Consider the following 23032-nt stretch of genomic DNA (forward strand, 5'->3'; position numbering starts at 1 on the left):
ATCAAAGTCTCTCTGTGCAGTGCACAATTGTGTATGGTATGGTAATTTCTAAGACAGTGATATTGAATCTTTGGAAGTCTGACACTGTGCCCCAGTTCTAGGGATGGATATCTTTCACATTTGAAACAATACAGTACCAATGCACGGTACCGATCAATACCGATACTCAACAGTACCGATTTTCGGTACTTTTTTGTGTTTATGTGGTAAAAGAATAGCATTTTTTTGATAAAATGTTTTCAATTTGACAAATTTATTCTTCAGTATATAACCTTACAATGCTGTGTTCTTGTTTAACCTGGAAAATCACCTACTCATTCACTCCCTCACAGTCACAATGATGCATTTAGCCCGCAACATGGGACCTTTTGATTTTACGTGAACCGGTAGTCGGTACTTTTGACAGAAGTCATTCGATGACTTTAAAGTACCTAATTCGGAACCCATCTCTACCCTGTTCAATACCTGGCTAACTGACCTCACATCTGTACTTCACATTGAAAAAATCTGGTTCTGCTTGACAGGCAATCTTACAATGCTTTTCGGTATTTGGCAGCCTTTTATTGATCATCTCACCAACAATAATTCATTGTAATGCTCACTGGTAAACTCTCTTTATACACTTTCCTTAAAAATAAATACTGAACTATCGATGCAATGAAACATACTATCAAATAAGCCCAGATCTGTATGTTTGTTTTGTTTTTTGTGTGTTTTTCTTTTTGCTTCTTCTGACTTGTTTCTATATATGCTGTAAAATTTTGAAAATACTAATTAAAAAATGATTTGAAAAAAACTCAGGAAAGAAACATTTTACAAAATATCCTCCAAATATTTGATCTTAGATTTCAAACAACACTGAGGCTTACTGAAGGGAACGACCTGGACCATGTCTGGGACAGCAGCAGGGAGTGTTTTCGTGGTTGAGCGCTCATTCAGAGACAGACGTCCTGAACACTAACACATTAAATATTCAGACCTACAATTTAAACACTAGTCCATTTAAAGCAAAGGGCACACTGACTAACTTAACACTGGTCCATTAAACACTGAAGCCAACAGACGGACCAGACAGCAAAGCATCTGTTCGACATTTTCATTCTAGCTGTAGGGGAGGCTCCTGCCATTTGACCCTGGATGTGCCATCTTTACAAGTCCAGCAGCTGAAAGAACAGCACGAAACGGACCACATGCTGGGATCAAGATTTAGGATGATGGGACAATGTCAGGGTTCACCTGATTGGGAGGGAGCAAAACTACAATTTTGCAGCAGGATTGTTTCAGTACCCTCAAAGACTGCTTCAGTCAAGATAGTTTTGCTGGAAGTATTAATGCTAATGTATACTATTGTGGTTCATATTTATGCCACCAATGCAAGTTACTGCCTTTGAAGTAGCTGTCACAATTTGAATAATAAAAGACGAAGTGTTCAGAAGAGATGAAGAGAGAAAGGGGGTGGGGAAGAGAACAAGTCATGGAGAGGGGAGAGATGAAAAAGTGGGAAAGAGGAAGAAAAAAAGCTTCTGAATGAGGGAGACAGACACAGTGAAGTTTGACATCAGCCTACTTTAGATTATTTGCATAACAGAACTGATTTTGACTTTGGACAGGGCCCTTGTTTTTCTAACTCTCTCACTACATCAGGATGAAAAAAAAAACATTTAAAGCCTGCAAAAAGCTCCTGTCAAAATGTTCCCATGGAGGGCAAAAAAGCTGTTGAAAGCCTTGTGATTTTGTCGAGTCCGCTGAGCATTGTGGGGCTTTAAGGGCAACATCAGAATGATAACTTGTGAAGGAGGGGAGAAGGTAATTTAGGTCCGGCCTTCAGGGAAGCAAATGCAAAGAGAGAGCCGGTTTCAGAGAACCAGAGAGATCAATGCATGGGGCTTACTGCAGAGGAGCCGCAAAATAAGCTGTAACTCAGGATGGGCTCTATGACGTTCCCGAGGTGGACTCTGTAATCCGTAATCTGACACTGACTCCCGCAGGATTGCTACCAGTCAAACAAGGCCAGCTTTTGTTGGCTGGGTCAATATGGGAGTGTAAGGGTTTGGAGCAGACTTATGAGGATAGACACTCATCTCACAGCTCCTCATTCATTTAAACCAGTCCTGAGTATCAGAGCACATGTTGATATCCCAAATGGACCTTCATGAAGGAAAACAACACATACTGTAAAACTTGCCTGGTTCAAAGTTACCACAAAACATAAACTAACATTGATGTGGACAAAGGAGAAACTTACATTTTTTTTCTAACCCTGTGATATTTTGTCCCTTCTTGTATACCATAGTTCAGCTCTTCATCTGACTTCTTGCTTTCTACTTCCTAGCATGATTAGGGATAATGCACTTCTAAATGGTACAGCTCACTTTAAAAAAGTTCAAGAGTTACCACCTTTAGGTCAAGCATGTGGGTAAAGCATTTTAGACTGATGTCAGAGGGCAACTACGTCACAAAAGCCAGCAGAGCACTATTTTGAAGCACTAAAGTTGTCTCCTACATCAAAGTAATGGTTTCAGACCAGCATTTATTCAAATAATGAGACATTTTCAGCAGCATTCAAACTATTTCTATGCCTCTGCTAAAGGCAAACTTGAAATAAATGAGCTTTAAGCCAGGTTTCAGTCAAGGGTTTAACACAACAGTATATTTATTCTGACAGTAACTTTGCATTAGCCTGAAGTTCATCTATTTTATTTCTCAAGGACTTCATACTCTCAACTAGAAAAGCAATTTCTGAAGAAATTTCGCAGTGAATGCAGAAAGCTGAATCAGTTCACGCTGAACTGCTGGATGCAGAATGCTGAAGGAGCCTTTCATGAACTATTGGATGAAAGGAAATGAATGGGTGATTCAATGGAATGGATGAATTCAGAAGTTTAAATGGTTGAATGAATTCAAGAATTAAAGGAATGAATTAAACTTATAGGAAAATCTATGAAAATAATGAGCTGATTGAAGGAAAATAGAAGTCTGATCTTAAAAATACTGTTAAAGTGTCATACTTTGTGTACTTTTTATGTGTTAAATTATATATCCCTCTCAGCCAAGGTCAATCTGAAGTCAGATGTTGCCATGGTGATCATTGTTTATCAACTGCCATCAGAGATTTTGTTCATACTGTTGATTTCCAAGACCATACTACTGAAGTCATAGACTTAAACTGTCTGTATTTGTAACAAAACTGTCCGAGCAATCAGAAAAACAAATGGACCATGAGAATCCTGAGACCCCAAGGAAGCTGTGGATGTCACTTTTATGTCTGAAGACCCAGAAATGTGGTCGAGACAGCGAGAGATAAATGAGTGATCCTTTACTGGTCTCTGATAGAGGACCTCAGGAATCAACATGGGAGTTAATAGGGGTGGTTTGTTGGCTTTTCCTGACAGTTGGCCATTTTGTGACTAGGGGCTCCTACCTTTTGTTTTTAAAAACACTTTGTCAGAAGCACAACAAGATTACCTCTGTTTTGGCGCCTTATATGTTTTTGTGGAGCAAAAAAAGTGGCCAAATGGGCAGTTTTTCCAGGGAGTTTCCAGGTTTTGTCTCCCCCTCAGCCCACTCTGTCATTTGAATCTCCCACTCCAAGCTGAAACGCTCTGTCCAATACACACCAATGATAAATGGCTCGAAGGGCTAAAATGCGTCATGACCTTTGAAGGCTCACTGTGAAGAAACTATAAATGCTGGGAAGAAACCCAATGAAGAAAGCCATCTGAATGTTTCTAAGTTTGAATAAAGTTTCTGGGTGAATGCATGACTTAAAGAGAATGGCTTGAATCAGGCTGAAAAATGTCCCGATAGAAGGACTGGACAGTTAATTGGATTTTAATTGTGATTTCAATTTTGCCATCTGACAATCATAAAAACAACATAATCGAAGAAAAACAATTAATATGCCACACAGTGTAGATGTATGCAAGTTCCTGTGCTTCACAGCTCTTCTGTGTTCCATGTGCAGCCACTGCGAGTGTGTGTAACTTACGTGTATCAATAATACTGTATGTGCCACTTGCTGGTTCTTTAAAGTTGTGTTTAAATCAGTACTGAAGTTTTTGAATAAATGAATAATAGTGTATATTAATTGTGATTTCCATATCACTTAAAATAATCAAGATTCTTATTTTTACCATAATCGCCTAGCCCTACCCGAAAGGAAAAAAAATGGCAACAGGTACAGTTGTTGTCGAGGTGAGATGGAAACAGAGCAGCTGCTGTCTCCAAAGACACACCATACCTCCTGCCCCGCTTCCTCTGGTCTCTATCAGGTTTATATCCACATCAAAACCTCTTGGGATTGCCGGTGAAATCAGGATATGTAGCTCCAATGTTGGCGTGCTGGAGAAGAAACTTGAATGTACTTGAATCTTTGAGGTTGGTCAGAATACTACAGAGCAGGTGTGGTCAAAAAAAGTGTCCCACCATCCATGATCAAAAGAAGACAGTGTGATCAACTACTTCTGCTGGTCGCTACCTGCGTGCAGCACTCATGACAAACAACATTTCTAAAAGCTAGGCTTCAACAAGTGGTTTTAATATTCTAAATATGACAATGTAATGAGTACATCATGTGTGCAACTTATGGTAAAGATAGTAAAGAGGTATGATGTCTCATTTCCAAGGTACGTTTGTACCAAGCGGAAACCTCCGGTCTAAGAATATGAGACAATGCAGAAGTGCTAAAATCTGCTGTTTCTCGAGTGTTCGCTTGAGGCTAGCTCCTGAAGTACCGGAGGTCACATACACACCAAGTCAAAAAAAGCCATTTTCAAAGCGGAAATTAACCTATTTACAGCCTGGTTCAAAAAACGTGGGCTGTCTGAGTCGCTAATTTTACTATTTGCACCCACCATTCGGGGGAACAGGTACCTTATGGCTGTATGCAAAGCCCTTGCCACTACCAATATGGCCACTATAGCCGATGTGCTTCATTTTCCATTTCAGAAACAGACGGGTGACATTGGCAAGACATGACATGTCCATTTTTTAAACAGTCTATGGTTTGTACCAATCCATACTGGGCTCATGCATGTGGGAATTTGTACAGTCAGCATCTGCCATTATAGCTAAAAGAGCAGGCTTAGTGTTATGATGAAAATATATTAGCAACTGAACTTTCCCTTCGTCATCTGATATTGAAGATTTTTTTTTCATATCCATGTGTCTTGACCCTCTACAGCCCAGTGAAGGCCTCTTATGACAGTCTGTTTCACAGGGTGTCCCCTCATTCACATTTAAACCCATCTCACCCCTCTCGATGTTGGTTGACTTTTCACCCTGCCTTTTAGTTCTGGCATTTGGGACAGCTATACACACATTTGCCTTCAGACGTGTAATCACACGGGTCAGCCGTTCAGTTTGGGTCAAGATTTATTGCGGTGTTGGAAATGCTTGCTTTGACTTTTCGCCCGACACCTTTCACATCAAGGCTCAGTGCTCCAGCATCGGCTTATCTACATACGGTTGACCTGCAATGACTCCTTTAAACAACACGCAGGTTTGAGACACGACTCAGGCAGGGTGTCCCGGATTGGTCCGTCCAGATGTTTGGTTAACGGACACTTTGAACTTTTGACTGACCACCTGCTGCTGCAGCACCTGACCTGAGCGGGGTTGAAACTTGGTATAAAAGAAACATGAGTCATGAAATGCAGAGTTGGTTAAGTTGCAGTTACACTGATATTAGAACCACTCCCCGGGTGCTACATTTCAGTCAAAGCAATGTGTAGATACATAAATATGCATGCTGCTACCTTTGTAAAACCTACATGAGACAAATTCTTAAGCGAAGACAACCTGCACAACATCCCTCATGTCTTAGTGGGAAAGTTTTCAACTTTTAGGAATGTAATGGAGTTGTTTTTTTCTGAGTGAGCGTTCGTATTGTTTGTCTCATGCACAAACACTTGAAAGAAGAAAACCAGCCGTATTCAGGTCATGGGAGGATTTAAGAGAAACTTTTTTAAAGAGAGTTGTAGAAGTAAACTTAGATTTCGGTTGCTTACAATGAAAACTCCTCAGGGTCGGTTTAAATAAGCTGTTAGCTCACTGGGACTGGAGTATTTGGGTTAGGTTTTGGTGCAGAGAGGGTTGAATGGTGAAGATTAGTTTGTGGTTTAGATGTAAGGTGATGCTTTTACTCCTGCAGTTCTCACTCTGAGTGAACACTGAAACGAAACACTGTACTACCTGGAACACTGCTTTGTTTACTCCAGGCAGTTTAAACTCGAAGGCTGGCATTACTGACGGATGTTTTTGTCACTTTATCATTCCCTCTGTGTCATTACATCTGCTTTGATTTGTCACTCTATAATCCAGCAAAGCGACACGGCTTTGACATTCTCTGCTCTGCTTTCAGAGATAGTTTATCACAAAGTACAAGTGAAAACAGAGATTTGTCTTGGTTGCAGCTGCTGTGACATTAGCTCAGTACTGATGCAGTAACACACCGTGCAGTGACACAAGTCATAAAGACAAAAAGGTAAAAAACAATTGGTGGTATTTCATTTTAACCTTGACATATCTCTAAGAGGCTGACAAGAACGCCCGTTAAATCCCAAATGAAGTGTTTTATTGTTACACAAGTGGAGGTATTGTGGGTTTTTTGTACCACCGAGTAGCTTCAAATGATTTACAGCACACGGCTTAAACACAAATTATCACAACATGAATACTGCATGTTTACACAAGGATTTTGTGTAGGTGTTTTGGTGCTACAGCAAGAGACAAAAAGCAGAATGGAAAAAATTCAGTATTAACTCATTAGCTGCCAGGGCTCGAGACTGCAACCAAAATGGTATGCAATCTTTTTTTCAGCATGTGCGAGTAAAAAATTCACCTGGTCGCGTTTGTGGGCATGCATATGTCTTAATACTTCCTCTATCACACGCACTGTTCGAGAAATCATGGTTTGAATTTGCCCTCTCTTTCACTGGCTCAGTCAGTCCCCTCCACTTCTCTCTTGTTCTGAAGAGAGAGTGCTGTTGCGTACACACGCAGTGAGTGCAACAGGACAAGAGTACTGTTGTTACGATCATCGCAAACTACCCTGTTGTGATTGTGCTGCTCAATCTGCAGAATCTGCTGACTGTCTTTCAACAAAATGAGCATCTGTTGCTCCACTTTTGCACTTAGCATTCACCAACACACCAGATGATTGGCCCAACTCTACTTCAGTGGAGAGCTCTCAAAAGCTGCTCCCGGACAAGACAGTTATAGCATCAACTACAGGCCTGGCATGCTAACTGCGTTTTCACTCCGCAATCGCAGATTTTTTTCATTGCGTTTTAGCGTTTTTAGATGAAACGTTGTGTAAATGGGACCTTAAAAGAAATTTGATTTTTGAATATCCCAGTGGTGAAACAGATGAATTAAACTGTAAAATAAACCGTAAAATAACTAGAAATGCAATTCGAAAGAAAAGACACATGAAGGCATATAGGAAAGGAGCATGCAAGCAATGCAGCAAACTTCAGCGGCATGCTTTTTTACCTGAAACAACTCCAGGTTTGTCAGGTGATTCCATGCCGATTAAATGCTTAATACACATGTGCTGATAATGTCACTTTTGTTGGCATGTCAACAATAAACAGAAGTTGGAATCTGATCAGAATTTTTTTAATCAGATGTGAGGAAAAACTGCACATGTAGCCTCATTTAGTGTTCAAAGTGACACAAACTGTTGCAAATGAGAAAAAGCCAAAGGCCTCTTTAACTTTCCTTCAGTCGACATGAGCACAGCAGAAAGCTTCAGTCTGTGGGTTTAATGAGAAGTGGGAACCTGTTAAAGTGTCAAATAGCTTACCAAGCTGTTGGGAACACTGTTAAGTCCCAGCTATTTAAACATGTGTTACAACAGTGTGAATGTCAGTCACTGTAACTCACACCGATCAATCTCTGTAAACAGAGTGTGTGTGTGTGTGTTTGTGTCTGTGTGTGAACGGTGTCCCACTGTTGGAGCTCTGTGGATGAGCCTGGACAGGAGTATCACCCAAAGGACAAAAAAGGAGAAAGTAAAGTAAACCAGATACAGTTTCTGAGAGTAATTGTGTTTGTTGACAAATTTAGCAAGTTGCAGAGGAGTGTTTGATAAAAGTGGCAGGATTATGCAAATTGGGGATTAAATAATCAATGGCTCAGTGCAAAAGGATTTCTCCCTAACAAGTGCAGTTCTGCCTCAGACTTGTTTCCTCTGGTAAAAGCTGTAGTGCATTTATCCTCACTGTAACGTCTCAGTGAATGGGTGTGTTTTAAGAAATCTAAGTCCAACTGAGTCAGTGAATGCAAATGCTGCAGCTTTCCCACCTCACTGTATGAAAGATGGATCAGACAGTAGGTGGAAATAAAGTAGGGATTGATTAAAAACAGCAGCTATACGTGACGCTGAATATTATTTCCTCCTGTTCTTCACAGACTGCTCTGCATGCAGCCAGCAGGCCCACTTCATCTAAATTTATAATGAAAGCGCCTTTAGAATGTAAAGCATGTAAATATTGTGTGCCAGAAGGCGCAGGGGAGGCGTCACTTTAATCGAAATGACATGAAACATTCAGGCTGTCATTTAAACTCCACAAAGAAACAGAGGTGGCTTCAAATGTGGTCACAGGCTGGAGGGCAGAATGTGTGGGGTTTCATGTTAGAATAAAATCATATTTATGGTTTCAATTTCCCTTCAAGAGGAGTTGTGTCAGTGCTTTAATGCCTCTCAGTGTCACACACACCACTGGTATTTAACAAGGGAACTGAGGAGAAGAAGAAATGATCAGTCTTGAGGCTTTTTCATCAATGTTACCTCAATTGGTTTTGAGCATGGTTGCGCCTGTGTCAAGTTTTTATGTATTGCTATTATTTTATAATGAAATAAAAGGATAACAACAGCTAGACCTGGGGTCTGAAACTTTCACTTTCAAGTCATTCTGGAGCCACAAAATCTACTTAAGGACTATAAAGTAGGGCCAGGACGATATGCTATTCTCACAATTTGATTCTATTACGATTTTTGGGGTGCTGATTCGATTTAAATTGCTATTCTACAATATCTACAATTTTTGCTATTTTTAGTTTGCGTTTTTATAACCAGAAGATGTAAAAAATTTAAATGATGATGATGATGATGATGATGATGATGATGATGATGATGATGATATCAACAGACTGTATCAGGAGCCATATTTTTACATAAAATGCACGTCACATGAGTCAGAGTCAACCTCTGCTGGAGAAAAGTGGTAACTGTTTTTCAATCCAGTTTAAAAGCAGAGACTTAAATAAAGAATTAAAATTTGACATAAAAAATTGATTTTTTTTTACAAAGAATCCTGATTTTGATATTGCCAAAAAAAAAATTCTGTCACATCGATTTTTGATTATTTTCTCCCACACAACTATAAATTGTATAAAATACTTTACTTAGTTAAAATCTAGTGATTAATTTTCTAAATGTTTTTTTTTTATTTATAAAATTTTTATATGATTTTTAAGTTTTTTTTATTTTTCAAAAATGTGCAAAAGAAAAAAGAAGAAAATTAAAAACTTCCAAAATTTGAATACTTGGCAAACATTTCACAAAATTCTTAAATTTCAATTTTTAAAATCTTTTAAAATTTCTAAATTTTGTAAGATTTCAAAAATTTGCGAAAAAAAGGTCACAAAATTGAACTTAAATGGATTTGCAAAACTTTCAAAAATATTTGAAATTTCTAAAAAATGCAAAAGTTGCACAAAATGTTTGCAAGAGAAGACAAGAGAAAACGTAGGAGAAGGGGCAGGTAAGGCTTCTCTGTGTATCAGAAGATAAAACCTGTAGATGTGATGTGACATATGTTCTTAAGTAAAAAATTCCAACATGCTTTTTATTTTTTTATCCTGATGGCAGACAGTTAGCTGTTACTGCTAAATACACAGTCTCAGATGTGTATTGAGACTGTGTATTTAGATGTCTGTCCAATAAGATCTCTTGGCCAGTTCACCATTGCACAAGAGATCTAGATCCCGATGAGTTGTATCTGGTTGAATGAAGGTTAAATGGATAAATATCAAATGAGTTTGATTTTACTAGCAGTTTTTGTCTGTTAAAATACGCTGAACCTTACCACTGTAGCTTGCTGAATGCTGGTGGGTTAAGATGAGATCAGACTCATCATATCTTGATGCTGGGTCTTTAGAAGGTAAAAAATGTTGTTTTTTTAATAATTACAGTAAAATTAATCATTACCATTTTATGTCAGGATGAACTGTTGGTGACTCCATGTAACACTTTTTCACCCCATAAGAAGCTGATACACTTTTGACCCCAACTCCATTCAAGTGTCAAAATTCTCTCCTCCTGATTTATTAATGAGAAGTTTTGCCTTGTTTAAAAAAAAAACTCAGTTGGATATTTAACTTCAACAGCTAAGTTTTAGACTCCTGCTCGATCAACAGGAACTATTTTTAAATGCTGTCCAGATCCATAAGCACCGGCTTGGGTATTTTCTGCTGTTTTCTAACATTTTGTAGACTGAGCATTAATTGATGATGAGAATAAATTCTTATTCAGCCCCAAAACAGACCGAGAAGGATCAAAGATGAAAAAAATGAGCTGTGCCATTAATTATTCCTTTTAATAAAAGTGAGCCAACTTTCCTGAGCAGCACTGACAGGAGATCCAGAGTACTTTCTGCAAACACTCCACGTCTAACTTCAGCCTGCAGCCGGACTTAAATGCTTCAGTGTTATTCCTGATGGGACATGGGCCCCAAATGACCAAAGGGTACAGTCTTCAGGATGTGCGATTCGCTCCACTTGCGCTCAACAAGGAGGATGAGAGAAGACGCAGACAATGAGATAGTGTCCAATCTGGCCAGTCCATTATGGAGGGGCATGGGGGAAAGTAATAGGTCTGGATAAGTCTTCAAATCCTGAGTCCTGGCTCAGAAAAAGTGCTGAATGAAAAGCCTTTCACTTTGGCCCGAAGAGCTCAAAGTACAACTCTTTTATGTGGAGCGCAAGTTAAAAACATGTGGGTATAAAAAGCCTCGGATTTGTTTTCGTCTGGTGCACTTTGTAGGCACGCAACCATGTAGATTTGCCCTACTAGCACATGATGGCAACTGGATCGGAAAAGGAGCCGGTTAGAAGGGGAGTAATGGAATTAAATACTCTTTAAATCCCATTAGGTGACATCTGCTGCAGTCCCAGCTCTTTAAATAGTTTCAACCATTGAAATGGGAGACTAAATAATTAATATCTGTCTTTGTATTCCTCCTTTGTGCTTATTTGGAAAGCTGCTGTTGTGCAGTGATTAGGCCAGAACTCTTCATTAGATCCCAGACTATGACCCAGTAGCTCTTAGAGGTTGCATAACAGCTTTTAAAGCCTCTGGAAATGGAATATTTGACATCAGAGCTGAGAAAATAAACATACATTACTATTAAGAAGCTGCTCATTTTGCTTTCAAGACTATATTTTAAGAGTGAGTGGGTGTTTGAGTGACATCTGCTCAGTAATAGCACGTTATCAAATAAGTGGTGTTGCTTTAAACTGCATGTTTAAGTTTCCAGAGCCACAGGACGAAGAAGAAACTCTGCAATGTAAATACTAATTTCAGTCGATCACAGCAGTTTGAGGTGATAGCTCTGTAAAATTTGCTGTTGTATCGTTTTCATATAACTCCCTCTCCTAACAACACTCGTTACCAGTTGCAGGAAATATTTAATCACGGTCCACTCCGAATCCTGAAAGGAAAATAGGTGACTCTGTTTGACACTCAACACCCCTGGCAGACGGTAACAACCACAGCTGCACCGAACTCGATCTGGAAGCAAACGGCCCAAAGGCTGGTGGGTGACTTTCATTTAATCAGACTGCAGAAAGACAAACGTTGAGAACATCAGAGTGATACTACTCCCTGCATCACGGCAGTTTACAGACAGTTAATGATACAACTGTTAGATACAACCAAGTAATCTTATCAGACAAGAGGCTTCCTCTAGCAAAGAACACCTCAATGAAACTCAGTTGTGTCACACTTGAAAGGCTGCATTCAAAGACTGATGCAAGACAGCAGCACGATGAAGGTTGTGCATTCTCACTGTGGCCCTGAGAGCTCGCAGTGCTGCAAGAAAACACATGCAAAAAGACAAAACACAAGAAAATTAAGAAAACATCTTCATCAATTTTACAAGTGCGCACATTTAGAAAAAAGGGCTGCAAAGACAACAAGACAACACATTAGAAAAACGCTCTGGAAATACACTGCAACACAACGGAAGTGTTTCTAGAGGACACTTAAAAGTGATGCACATGTCCCGACATGCTTGTTGTTGCCACAAATTTTCAGTCACAGCTCTATTATGTTTTTCTTTCCATCAGCTGGGTAGAAAAATGAGATGAAAGAAAGTGTTTTTGATTTATTTAACATTGTGATCACAAGATTCAGATGCACGTGTTGTCAAATTGATGAAGATGTTTTCTCAGTTTGCTTGTGTTTTGTCTTTTTGCATGTGTTTATTTTAAGTTGCGGCACTGTGAGCTCTCAGGGCCACCGTACCCACAAAATACAACTACTGAGTCCTACTTTGACTGAGTGCTGAGAGGAGGGCGGATCAATCCAAATATCGATATCAACGTTGGTATTGATATCGAATGATACCAGTGTAAAAAGATCAATACTCTAGCTTATTTTTTTCTCCTGGATGCACTGACTGCTGCAGTTTTATAAAAGTTGTGACCTGACTGTCTGTGTAAGTGCTGCTGTGTCGCAGCACAGAGCAGCACACTTTTTCACCCCCCCCCCCAACCCCTGTTGCACTGTCAAGCGGCTCAGTGACACCATTTTGTTTTAATTTTACCTTAAAGTGATAATTTTTTGCACTTCCTTAAGAAGAAAAAAAAGAATTCCACACATAACAGTGTTTTGGGATTTTTTTTTTGTTACTGTTCTATTGTTTCTGAGCATAGATGTTTATCATGACACTTAAGTATTTTGTGGTCACCTCTAAACTTTGCCCAAATTCTGTCCTAGATTTAACAACATAATCAAAAGAGAAAAAAATAAAAAAAAAACACCTAAAAGTCAGCAGTTTGATGATACATGAAGCTTAAATATTAAAAAGTATCAGTATCAGTATCGGCATCAGTATCGGTATCGGTATCAGCGATACTGTCCCTGTAATTATTTGGTCACATCAATACCAAAGTCCCCAGTATCCCCCACCTCTGTTGCATCCTCCTCTTTCCATGATTATTGCAAGAAGCCAAACTTTCAAACAGCTAGGTAATACTATAGACTGTATAAAACATGGACGTAGTCTCCTCAGCGTCACCCGTCTGTTTCTGAAACGGAAAATGAAGCACATCAGCTATAGCGGCCACATCTGGTAGTGGCAAGGGCTTTGTGTACAGCAAAAGGACACCTGTCGGTCACATGACTCAGAGCTGTGTCTCTTATTGGGCGAGCTCCCAATCTTAATATCCTCTGAATGGCCGAGTGAGAAAAAAATCCCCCCCCCCCCCGACCCCCTAGATAGGAGATGTTTTTTGAATCAGGCTGTAAATACGTTAATTTCTGCTTTGAAAATGGCTTTTTTGAGCTTGGTGTGTATGTGACTTCCAGTGTTTCCGGAGCCTCCCTCAAGCAGACGCTCAAGAAACAGAAGGTTTTAGCATTTCCTCATTGTCTAATATTCTTAGATCGGAGGTTGCCGCTTGAGTGATACACATTTAAAAGACAGTACTTGGGTTGAAGTGGACAGCAAATGATACAACCATTAAAAAGCCTGGTACAAAAGATGACTTCATTAAAAATATGATGAGTTGACAGGTGGGCACAGTGTAACAGTTTAATGAGGGGGCTTAAATAAATTATTTCCTTATTTCCTTATTTCTAATATAAAGAAAATTTCCTTTAAAACTCCTGACAGGTGACATCATGGATACCACGTCCCTTCTTTATTCAGTTTATGGCTGCATGATGTATGACTGACATATCTGTCACTGAACAAAGTGGCTGCTGTTAGTATTTAATAAAAAGTTATCAATGCCACAGAGTCCTTGAAGAACTGTCAGGCAGCCAAGAAAAACACATGGAGCAGTGTCATGGAGTGACAACAACTGTTTGATGAAGCATGTATTAAAATGACATCATCACATGGCACTACTGAAGTATCATGTTTCATAAAAAAGGATTTACAGCTGATTAGTACGGCTTGTCTGAACTTAATGGGATAAACATAAGACCCTGTCCTTCAAGCTGCTTTTTGTGGATTTGTTTTGTTTGTTTTTTTTCAAGAGACTGGAAAGAAGCACTCAAACATAAAAATTAACTCTGACAAATTTAAATCAATAAAGGAGAGTCATAAATAAAACAATAATCTGTAAACAGCAATAAAGTGCATTGTCCAAGTGAGACACCACCATAAAAATCCTGTTGGATGCTCATAAAAGTGTCACATGAGAATAAACAACATTTATTATACAGTAGGCTGTTTTGGCTAGGTGTCAAGCATGGGTAGCCAAAAAATGAGGAAGGAGGATTCACACGAGCCTGATTTAAGCTTAAAGCCTTCCTAAATGTCAGCAACCTGCAGCAGTGCAGAAATGTATTTTCTAGTTAGGTTTGTGGAGTCGTTAAACTGTGAAGCTTTTTCTCTTTCTGGTGCATTTGGTCCGTAAAGATGATGTGGTTTTCCATGAAAATTCAAATGTCATTACCAAGCCAAACAACAACACTTAAGAGCCTCTTCCTTCCGTTTGAATGTTTCCTCTTCCCGGAAAACTAAAAATGATTGATGTGTCACCCTGCACTCAGCATCCAGTGCTGCCAATCTTTTTCTCTCCTCCTGTCCCGCTCACAGCTGCCCACAGATTCAGTTCATCTTCTGATGAAAGTTTAAAATCTGTCCCACAGTTTCTTTAATTAGAAATAATATCATCATGTTTTTAAGTATCTGCTTCAAATTACCAGCTAGAATGAATTCCCAGGCCTGATGTGAATGTTCCCGTTTATTAAATGATATTAAGGACAAACTAAAAGATAAACACAAAAAGAGGCTGACTAACAGGCATCAGTATGACCTGTGATTAGAAATAAAACAACAGGTGCCACTTGTTGACAGCTGCATTAGTCTGTGATTTTAAAGGCAGGTGCTGTCTGAAGTGCGAGGCTTTGGCCTCCTGTGTTTGCAGAGTTTAGTGAAATTTGACAGAGCAGAAGAAGAGATCTCAAGCTTTGGAGTGATTTTCTGCTGTGAGAGCGAATCAATTTCTACTTCATGGATGAAATGTGCTTTCCAAGCTGTTTGATGTGAATTTCATCCTAAACAGCTATCACTATACACATCCTAATATAGCTATACAAACGTTATGAACATTAAATTGTAATGGACTTGTACACAGATACAGCCTTTCTTGTTTTTCTGACCAAACACAGCACACCACTGACCAACAGTGGAGGAAATGTGGAGTTCAGAGTCTTGCTCAAAAACACAAGTAAGTGTAAGAGCTGGCAACAAGGACCTTTCAATTTAGTCGATGACTACCAGTGAGCCACAGCCGCCTTGATAACATACAAAAACCATACAAACATTGACATACACATTTTTTTAGTCTCCTGATCTTCAGTCACATTGAGTGTACATGACTGTTTTGTTTTTCATCTGTTTTTAATTGCAGTCGCATATTGCTTGCTTCTATTTGTTTCTGTCATTTGTCTGTTCTGCTGCAGAAACACATCAAGTCTGTTTCCAACAAAGATCATCCCCAGAATGCATCAGTGTAAACAGAGAAGATTGACCTAGACAAGAAGCCAGGTGTGCAAACAGTATGATCATCTAGTCTACTTTAAAATAAAACACCACATACAGAGCTTTGTCCATTTGATAATTCAGATAGATCTTACTAATGGATACTAGAAAGTCCTTTATCATGGATGAAATTGTTGATGGTAATAAAACAAAAACGTCATGCCAACCGCAGTAGGATTTATAGCAGAACACATGTTTTCACATCAAACACTTTTCAATTTGCTGAAAAACTGACTTCTTAGTCATTCAACCTATTCAGTAGTGGTTAGTATTGGCAAGATACAATACGATATGATACGCATCACGATACTTGGGTCACGATAATATAATATCACAATATCACAATATTGTGATATATTGCCATATATTCTACACAGTTAACTATTTGATTGAAAACAACTTTTCTATTTTACTGTGGTTAAAATAAAGACAGTAAGATGCAGTGTTTCATATACACACTTGACTTGTCACTTAAACCACTATGACATTAAACTAATGTAGCACAAAACATCACTATGATTATTACTTTATGAGTCTACTACATGAGTAAAATTTAAACTTAAAAAGATTTTTAACTTAACTAATTTTTAGTTTAACAAAAGTATTGAAATTAAGAGTTGAAATATCAATATTTTATCATAAGTCAAAGTATCCTGATGTATTGCCATATCAATTTTGTGATGTGGTGTGAGTGGACTGACCTTTGCTTGCCTAAACTTGGTGAGTTTTTTTAATGTATTTCCAGCTTAGTTCTAACATCGGCTCATAATGACTAACTTAAGTTAGGGGCTGTTTACACGACAAGGGTTTTAGAGTGAAACACAAAAGTTTTGTTGAGTTTCAGCCTCGCGTTTCCATGGAAACAGCGTTTCAGCAGACCTAAAACACAAACTTTAGAAAGCGGCCTCCAGAGTGGAATTTTTCTGAAATGCTGCTGCCGACACCATGTAAACAGCAAGCTGGTGTTTTCAGTGGAAATGCTGACATCCTGCTCCGCTTTGCTTATACAACTCTACAACAGTATCGCCGTTACAACTGCCGCATACTACCATGTTGTGCTTGTTGTCTTTCAACAAAGTTTGCATCTGTTGCTCCGCTTATGCACTTAGTACTGCCATTACACCAGATGATCGGCCCAACTCTACTTCAGTGGTGATCTACCGAAAGACGCTTCTGAACAAGACAATTATAGTGCCACCTACAGGCCTGTCATGCTTCCTACAGCATTTTCAGTCCCTCAGTGTTGGTGTAAACCCAGATTTTTTTCACTGCATTTACACAACGTGTTAGCGTTTTTGGATGAAACATTATCATGTTAACAGGGAGAGAGAGAGGCCTGTTGAGAAAAATGTCAATTGAATTGGGATTAAAATTTTGTTCAGTTTCATTTTGAAACCCTGGTAATTTTGTGCATGTGTGACTGTAGCTCAAGGAAAGATAACTGGCACACAGAGAGCAAGAATGACAAAGATGCCATTATTGTGAAAACTAAATCTTGCAAATGTGCAGCATTTTGAACTCAGGTCTTCTTGAGTCTGAGAAGTCTCAACTCACCTTTAGACTCTTTCAGAAAGACAAACTGTGGAGGAGGAACTACTGAACCTTCATAATCAGCTGACCAGGAAAATTCTCCAAATATACTATCATATTATTCTGCATGTGGTGTTCAAACAGCACTTTGTTGTGTAACCTCTTTGAACTCCATAATCCGCTTGTACACCATGTGGTTTGTCTGTCAACTTGTTTTGACATTTCTCTTCGCCTTTGAGACCCTAAATAAATTATTGCAGCTTTCAGCGAGTGCATAACATTTATCTCTGAAACCTTTGTTTTCTGAGGTTTTCACATAATTTCTTTTGCATCACCAGCGTTTATGCAAAGAGATGTGTGGATAACACAGCAATAACCATCAGGAGGATGTATTAATAGCAGAAGACTGACTCAGAACAATGGTTAAGCATCACATCCTACACAGGTTCAAAATATAAACAAAACAGGGAAATATGTTCATCCGTTGCACAACGAGGATGCTTAATGGAAGTGCTTCAGGAGAATAATCGAGCACAAGTATTTATTTAACATGCTGCTGTTTTAAAAAAGGAGGTTAGTGAGATATTTATCTTAATGTGTGCAGATTTAATGCCCACATCATGCTGCAGGAATCAAAATGAAGCAAGGGGGACAACTGCTTCAACCAAATGGGGTCATAATTTAATTTCCCCGAACTGACAAGCTCTTAGAGGCCCTGTGAGCAGCTGTCCAGCCCAACATGCATGTGATTGAAGTGAGAGATGGGGACTTAGTGTCTCCATCTATTCCACTTTGAACTTTATCTGCTGGACCCCAATAAAAGGCAAAGTTAATTGCTTCCTCATCACAATCTGGACAGCTGCATTCAGCGCTGTCACATCCGCAGTCCATTTACTGCTCCGTCTCCGTCAAGTGAGACAAATATTTACCGAGCCAGACACTTGGCGCCGCACACAGTGATGCGAGGGGGATAAACAAAAAGATCAAGTCCCTGCACAGAGAGCCTGGAGATGTCACGAACTGCCTTCACTGAGAAGATGAATGATAAATAGTTAAGTAGAACATGGCATGCTTTTCCACTGAATGACAGACCAGCGCAGGAGGAACCTTCGTCATTCTCCTGCACCCTGCTGTCTCGTGTTCTCTGTGTCTAATAAATGGCAGAAACAGCCTGTTTTTTTTCTCTCTCTCTACAGTTTGCTGCCTATCTGTACAAGTTTATCTACGAGGTGCCAGAGAGGATGAAAATAACATCAAATCATCGGCAGGAGAGATGCAAACAAGCTGCCAGATAGCATCAGAGAGAAGAGTAAAGAGCATCAGAAGGGGCGCGGGTGATGGAGCAGCTCTGTAAATCCACTCAAGGAGGAGAAAAATACAGACATGGGAACTGACAATCTGTTTAAGCATGTTACTTAAGGCTTTTGTGAGAAATCTGACCCTTACTTAAGAGACATGTCAGTTTGAGAGCCAAGAGTAAATTCCCAAGTATCAAAAGAATCCAAAAGTTGGAAGGATCCTCGATGCATGATCCCATGAGTGTGCCAATCACAACTTTTACCATGATATGTTTTTACAGAAGCATTAAAGAGGTGAGAGGAATTGATTTTGGAATCATGGAGGTTTTGTTGTTCATCTGAAGATCATCATTGCTTTTATGAGTGTGGGTTGCTTCCTTAAACTTAACTGAATTTAAATGGTGTTAAAAAGATCACAAGACTTAAATATGGTGGTAGCACATTTTATATCAATCCCCAACAACTATGGACGCATTTCTTTCAATGGTATGCAAAGTTTTGTGGCAGTAGTTCACTTTTAACGCGTTATATTTTGTGTATTTTCAGTTTATTTTGAATGATCTTTCAAGACCCAAATATTTTTTTTTTTCTCTGACTATGTGAACACCAAAACTACCTAAGTAGAGTGGACTCTCTTCTTTTATTTCTTTTTCCTGGTTTTGATCAAAAAAAGACAAAAAGTACTTTTTTTAGATCGCAATCGTCTCGGGTGCTCCATCCTTTTGATCCTCTCCATGATCTGTTGCCTTTTCTCACGACCATGCTGCTCTTTCTCTCTGAACTACAGCAACACATCCTCAGTTGGAGCGTGAGCTGCCTGAACTTTTCTGACTTGCAGCGTCTCGCTTTGCCTCCGTCATCTCACATCTTCTCCTCATATCCATGCTGACTTCTCATCCAACGAGTGCACTGCTCTCACCCACAGTAGATTAGGAGCATGATTTGATTGACATGCTCCGCCGGACCCCACCTCTATAGATGTCAATGGCAGCGAACACGGATATCTTAATATTGGCCATTTAAAAAAAAAGTTGATTTTAAATCTTCTCTTCTTCGTGTATTCATTTCTTTAATCATGCACTCCAATTTTGTAATGTCCTAGAATTCAAAATCTTTATTTGGGGACCTTAAGCAGATACAAGATTAACATGTGATTAATTAGATTAATTAATTAAAAATCCAGTAATTAATTTGATTATTTTTTAATTGCCTTACAGCACTACTTTTTGCATTTAAAATTTGGACCCACTTTTGAGGGAAAAATACTGCACCATAATGACCTGTATGGAAATACTTACATTAAGGGAGTTAGCCAGGGTGGCTCCAAACGTCCTCAGCTTACCACATTAAATTTGTGACAGCCAAGTCACTGAAGGTGTTCTGTAGCAAAAAGTATCAATATTCTCTCTTGGCTCCACAGAGGTGGTTAGTTTGTTTTGTGAAGGTGTAAACTGAGGTGTTGCGTCTCAATTTGTGTTCATATCAGTGCCAGACCTGTGTCTCTGCCTTTCAGGTGCAAACATTAAAACAGAATTTTTTCTTTCACTTGAGTCACCTCCCACACACAGGGGTAAGGCAGTTCAGTTACGTCACAGAAGAGAAGTCTATATTTAATGGATGAAGTGTGAACAGTGAGTGTCCTTTGCCACAATCTGAAATCTGACCCTTGTGTGCAGCTCAGAGCAGCTGTCACTGTATGGAGCATGATTTATTCAAACCTTTTGATACAGCCCTGCTGACAACGTTTTTAAACTAATGGACCTGAAGGTCATCCACATGTCCCTGAGTGAATTATTATAAATACCTGCTGCAAAGCAAAAAAAAAAAAAAAAAAAAATCTGCACAAAGTGAAGTGAAGGGTGCTTCCACATCTGCAGCTCATTTGCCGTGACTGAGTTCAGGTGCAGGATTGGTTCTTTAATGCATTTGCGTTCATGCAGAAACAACGCCAAGCAGTGTTAAAAACTCAGTCAAGCAGTGTCACGTTAAGGTCAAAAAGTTGGATGAAAAAGTCAGACTGCCTTGGATGAAGATGAAGTTTAAAAGGTGATAAGGATTTTCCATGTTTTGATGAGCTGGACTAAAGAGTCAGGGCTAAACCATGTGCTGAACCAGGAGATCCGTCGTGTTTTATCAGTTATGTTAAGTTAAAAATATTTACTTCAGTCTTGTCTTTCATGTTGGTCAGTCCTGGCTTTATTCTGTAATCACCTCTCTCTTCTTGTTTTGGGTCATTTCACTTTCTGCCTTAATGTTTTTCCGCCCCTTTGGTTGTAATTCCAGTCCCTTAATGTTTCCACCCGTATTACTTTAACTCATGTATAAAAGTCTGCATCTCCTCTTGCCCTGTCTTGTGTCCCTTCATGCCTGGAGAGACCTTCCCTAATATTATTATTATTATTTTTTTAATTATGAAATTCTATTTCCTCCAGTGTTAAATCAAAGTCTCATCTGATCCAAAAAGTTTAAATTACAGAGCCAAATGAACCACTGAAACTTTAGTTGTAGTGTTTTTTTTTTCTACTCAAGAAATCTTCTATTTTTCACCTAAACTTTAATTTCCCTGAAGAAAAAGTTCCCCTGCAGTTCCCCCTATGATAAATAATGCTATAGACTTTCTCTGCACACCATCAGTTCTCCCTGGAAGCTGCAGAGGTGTTGAAGAGGTGTTGGATATAGCATGGGTCAGGGCTTTGAAAAAAGTTCTTCTTGCCACAAGCAAAAGCTACACCATCATAAAATTACAATTAAGTTGGTTTCTACTTATTTTCATAGTCAACTTCTGCATTAAGCAGCTACATGTTAACATTCAGAAGGATCCACATTCACAATGTGCATTTTCTGTTTACACTATCACGCTTTCCCTCTTGGTGGCTCATCTGTAGAAGTGTCCTTTCTTACTCATTAATGGTCATGTTTTCCATCAGTTATGAATCCCCTACCATCTTTTTATGTAGCCCTGGCACAACTATGGGCTGAGGATGGGGGTTGCCCATTTAGACCACAATGGATATCATCATTGAGCATACTTGATGTCGAAAGTCTGATTTACTGGAGCAGCTCAATTTTTCAGTTTTTCAAGTCCAATGTATGGTTTGAAATGGTACAAAACTAAGTGGTGAACTGCCAGAGGTTAAGAAAAACGGTATGGTTACCCAAAACTAAAAAACAATTAACATTTCATAATCATACAAAAATGCCCTTCAACAACTTAAAGCCATTCTGCAGCAATAGCGATAGATCAAGCCTTAAAAGTTGGCCCCAATGAGCATAATTGTACATTACTGCACTACAGAAAGAAGCATAATGCTCTAAAGATGAGCAGGAAAAGACAAATGATAATGAAATACCGACAGAGCATCAGAACATTCATCGAAATGAAGTCAAAGAAAGTCAGGGTGAGCTCAGTGAGTCCAGTTTCCTCCAGCATCCAAAGACACTCAGAAACTGGGACTGGAAACTCAGACAAAAATGGTCTGGCAGAGCCAAAGCCAGAACAGAATCAGGTGGAAGTGTCACAGTCTCAGTTTCAGTTGCTGTGAAGAGACGACTTTGAGATGCAGGTCTGACAGGTCAAACTGCAGAAAGAAAGACTCTGTCACTTTGAGTCAGAAGAAGAAAAAGAGGCTTGCCTGGTTGACTGGGCCATCAAACACCACCAATTGACTACCAAAGATGGCATGATGGTGCTATGGACTAATGAATCCACCATTTGAAATCTTAGCTTCATCAAGCAGAATTTTTGTGCACTGCACATTGAGTAGGTAAAAGGGTGGTTCCTTAGTTTGTGACATCAAATGTAAACATAGAAGAAGAAGTATGGTGGTCTGGGACGTTTTGCTGGATCCAGGATTGGTGACTGTGGCAACCTGAACCAAAAACAGCTCCCTAGTTGGTCAGGGGTTTATCCTCCAGCAAGATAATGAGCCAAAACACGAGACCGAGCTCTGTCAGAATGACTTCAAGAATAAAGGAGAAGAGAGACAGCTTGGAATAATGGAGGGCACTGCCAACACAGGCTCAGTCTGTAGTAAAGTGAAGTAAACCCTATGAAGCTGGTTTGGGATGGACTGGACAGAGAAGGGAAAGAAAAAAGACCTAAAAATGCCCCAAATTTAGAGGAACTTCTACGGGAGCAGAGTTGGGAAGAGCTTTCTGAAGAATATTAGATTTCCACAGTAGAAAGAAAGTCAGGAGTGTGTCCAGCTGTTATTTCTGCAAAAGGTGGCTACTTTCATAAGTCCAGCGTTTAGAACAGTGGCGATTGCTCTAAGACTGCAAGGGAAGCTCAGCTTCCTCTAAAATGTCCCTAAAAAATGGTGATATGTACTGCTGTGTGTACATTTCATTGACAAAATATGCGCTAGAATTCCTTCATCTTTTGTTCAGAATCAGCTACCTATCACAGGTAACTGGCTC

At 39.3% G+C, this 23032-nt stretch overlaps 1 protein-coding gene across 1 annotated transcript in view; it reads right to left on the reverse strand.

The window, feature by feature from the left end:
• tmem132e (transmembrane protein 132E) overlaps positions 1 to 23032 on the reverse strand; it is a 612961-nt gene that overhangs the window by 505812 nt on the left and 84117 nt on the right. The window lies entirely within an intron of this gene.

Source organism: Halichoeres trimaculatus, unplaced genomic scaffold (genome assembly GCF_033239565.1).
Source record: "Halichoeres trimaculatus isolate MK-OKI-2021-1 unplaced genomic scaffold, fHalTri1.1 fHalTri1_scaffold_6, whole genome shotgun sequence".
Taxonomy (NCBI): domain Eukaryota; kingdom Metazoa; phylum Chordata; class Actinopteri; order Labriformes; family Labridae; genus Halichoeres; species Halichoeres trimaculatus.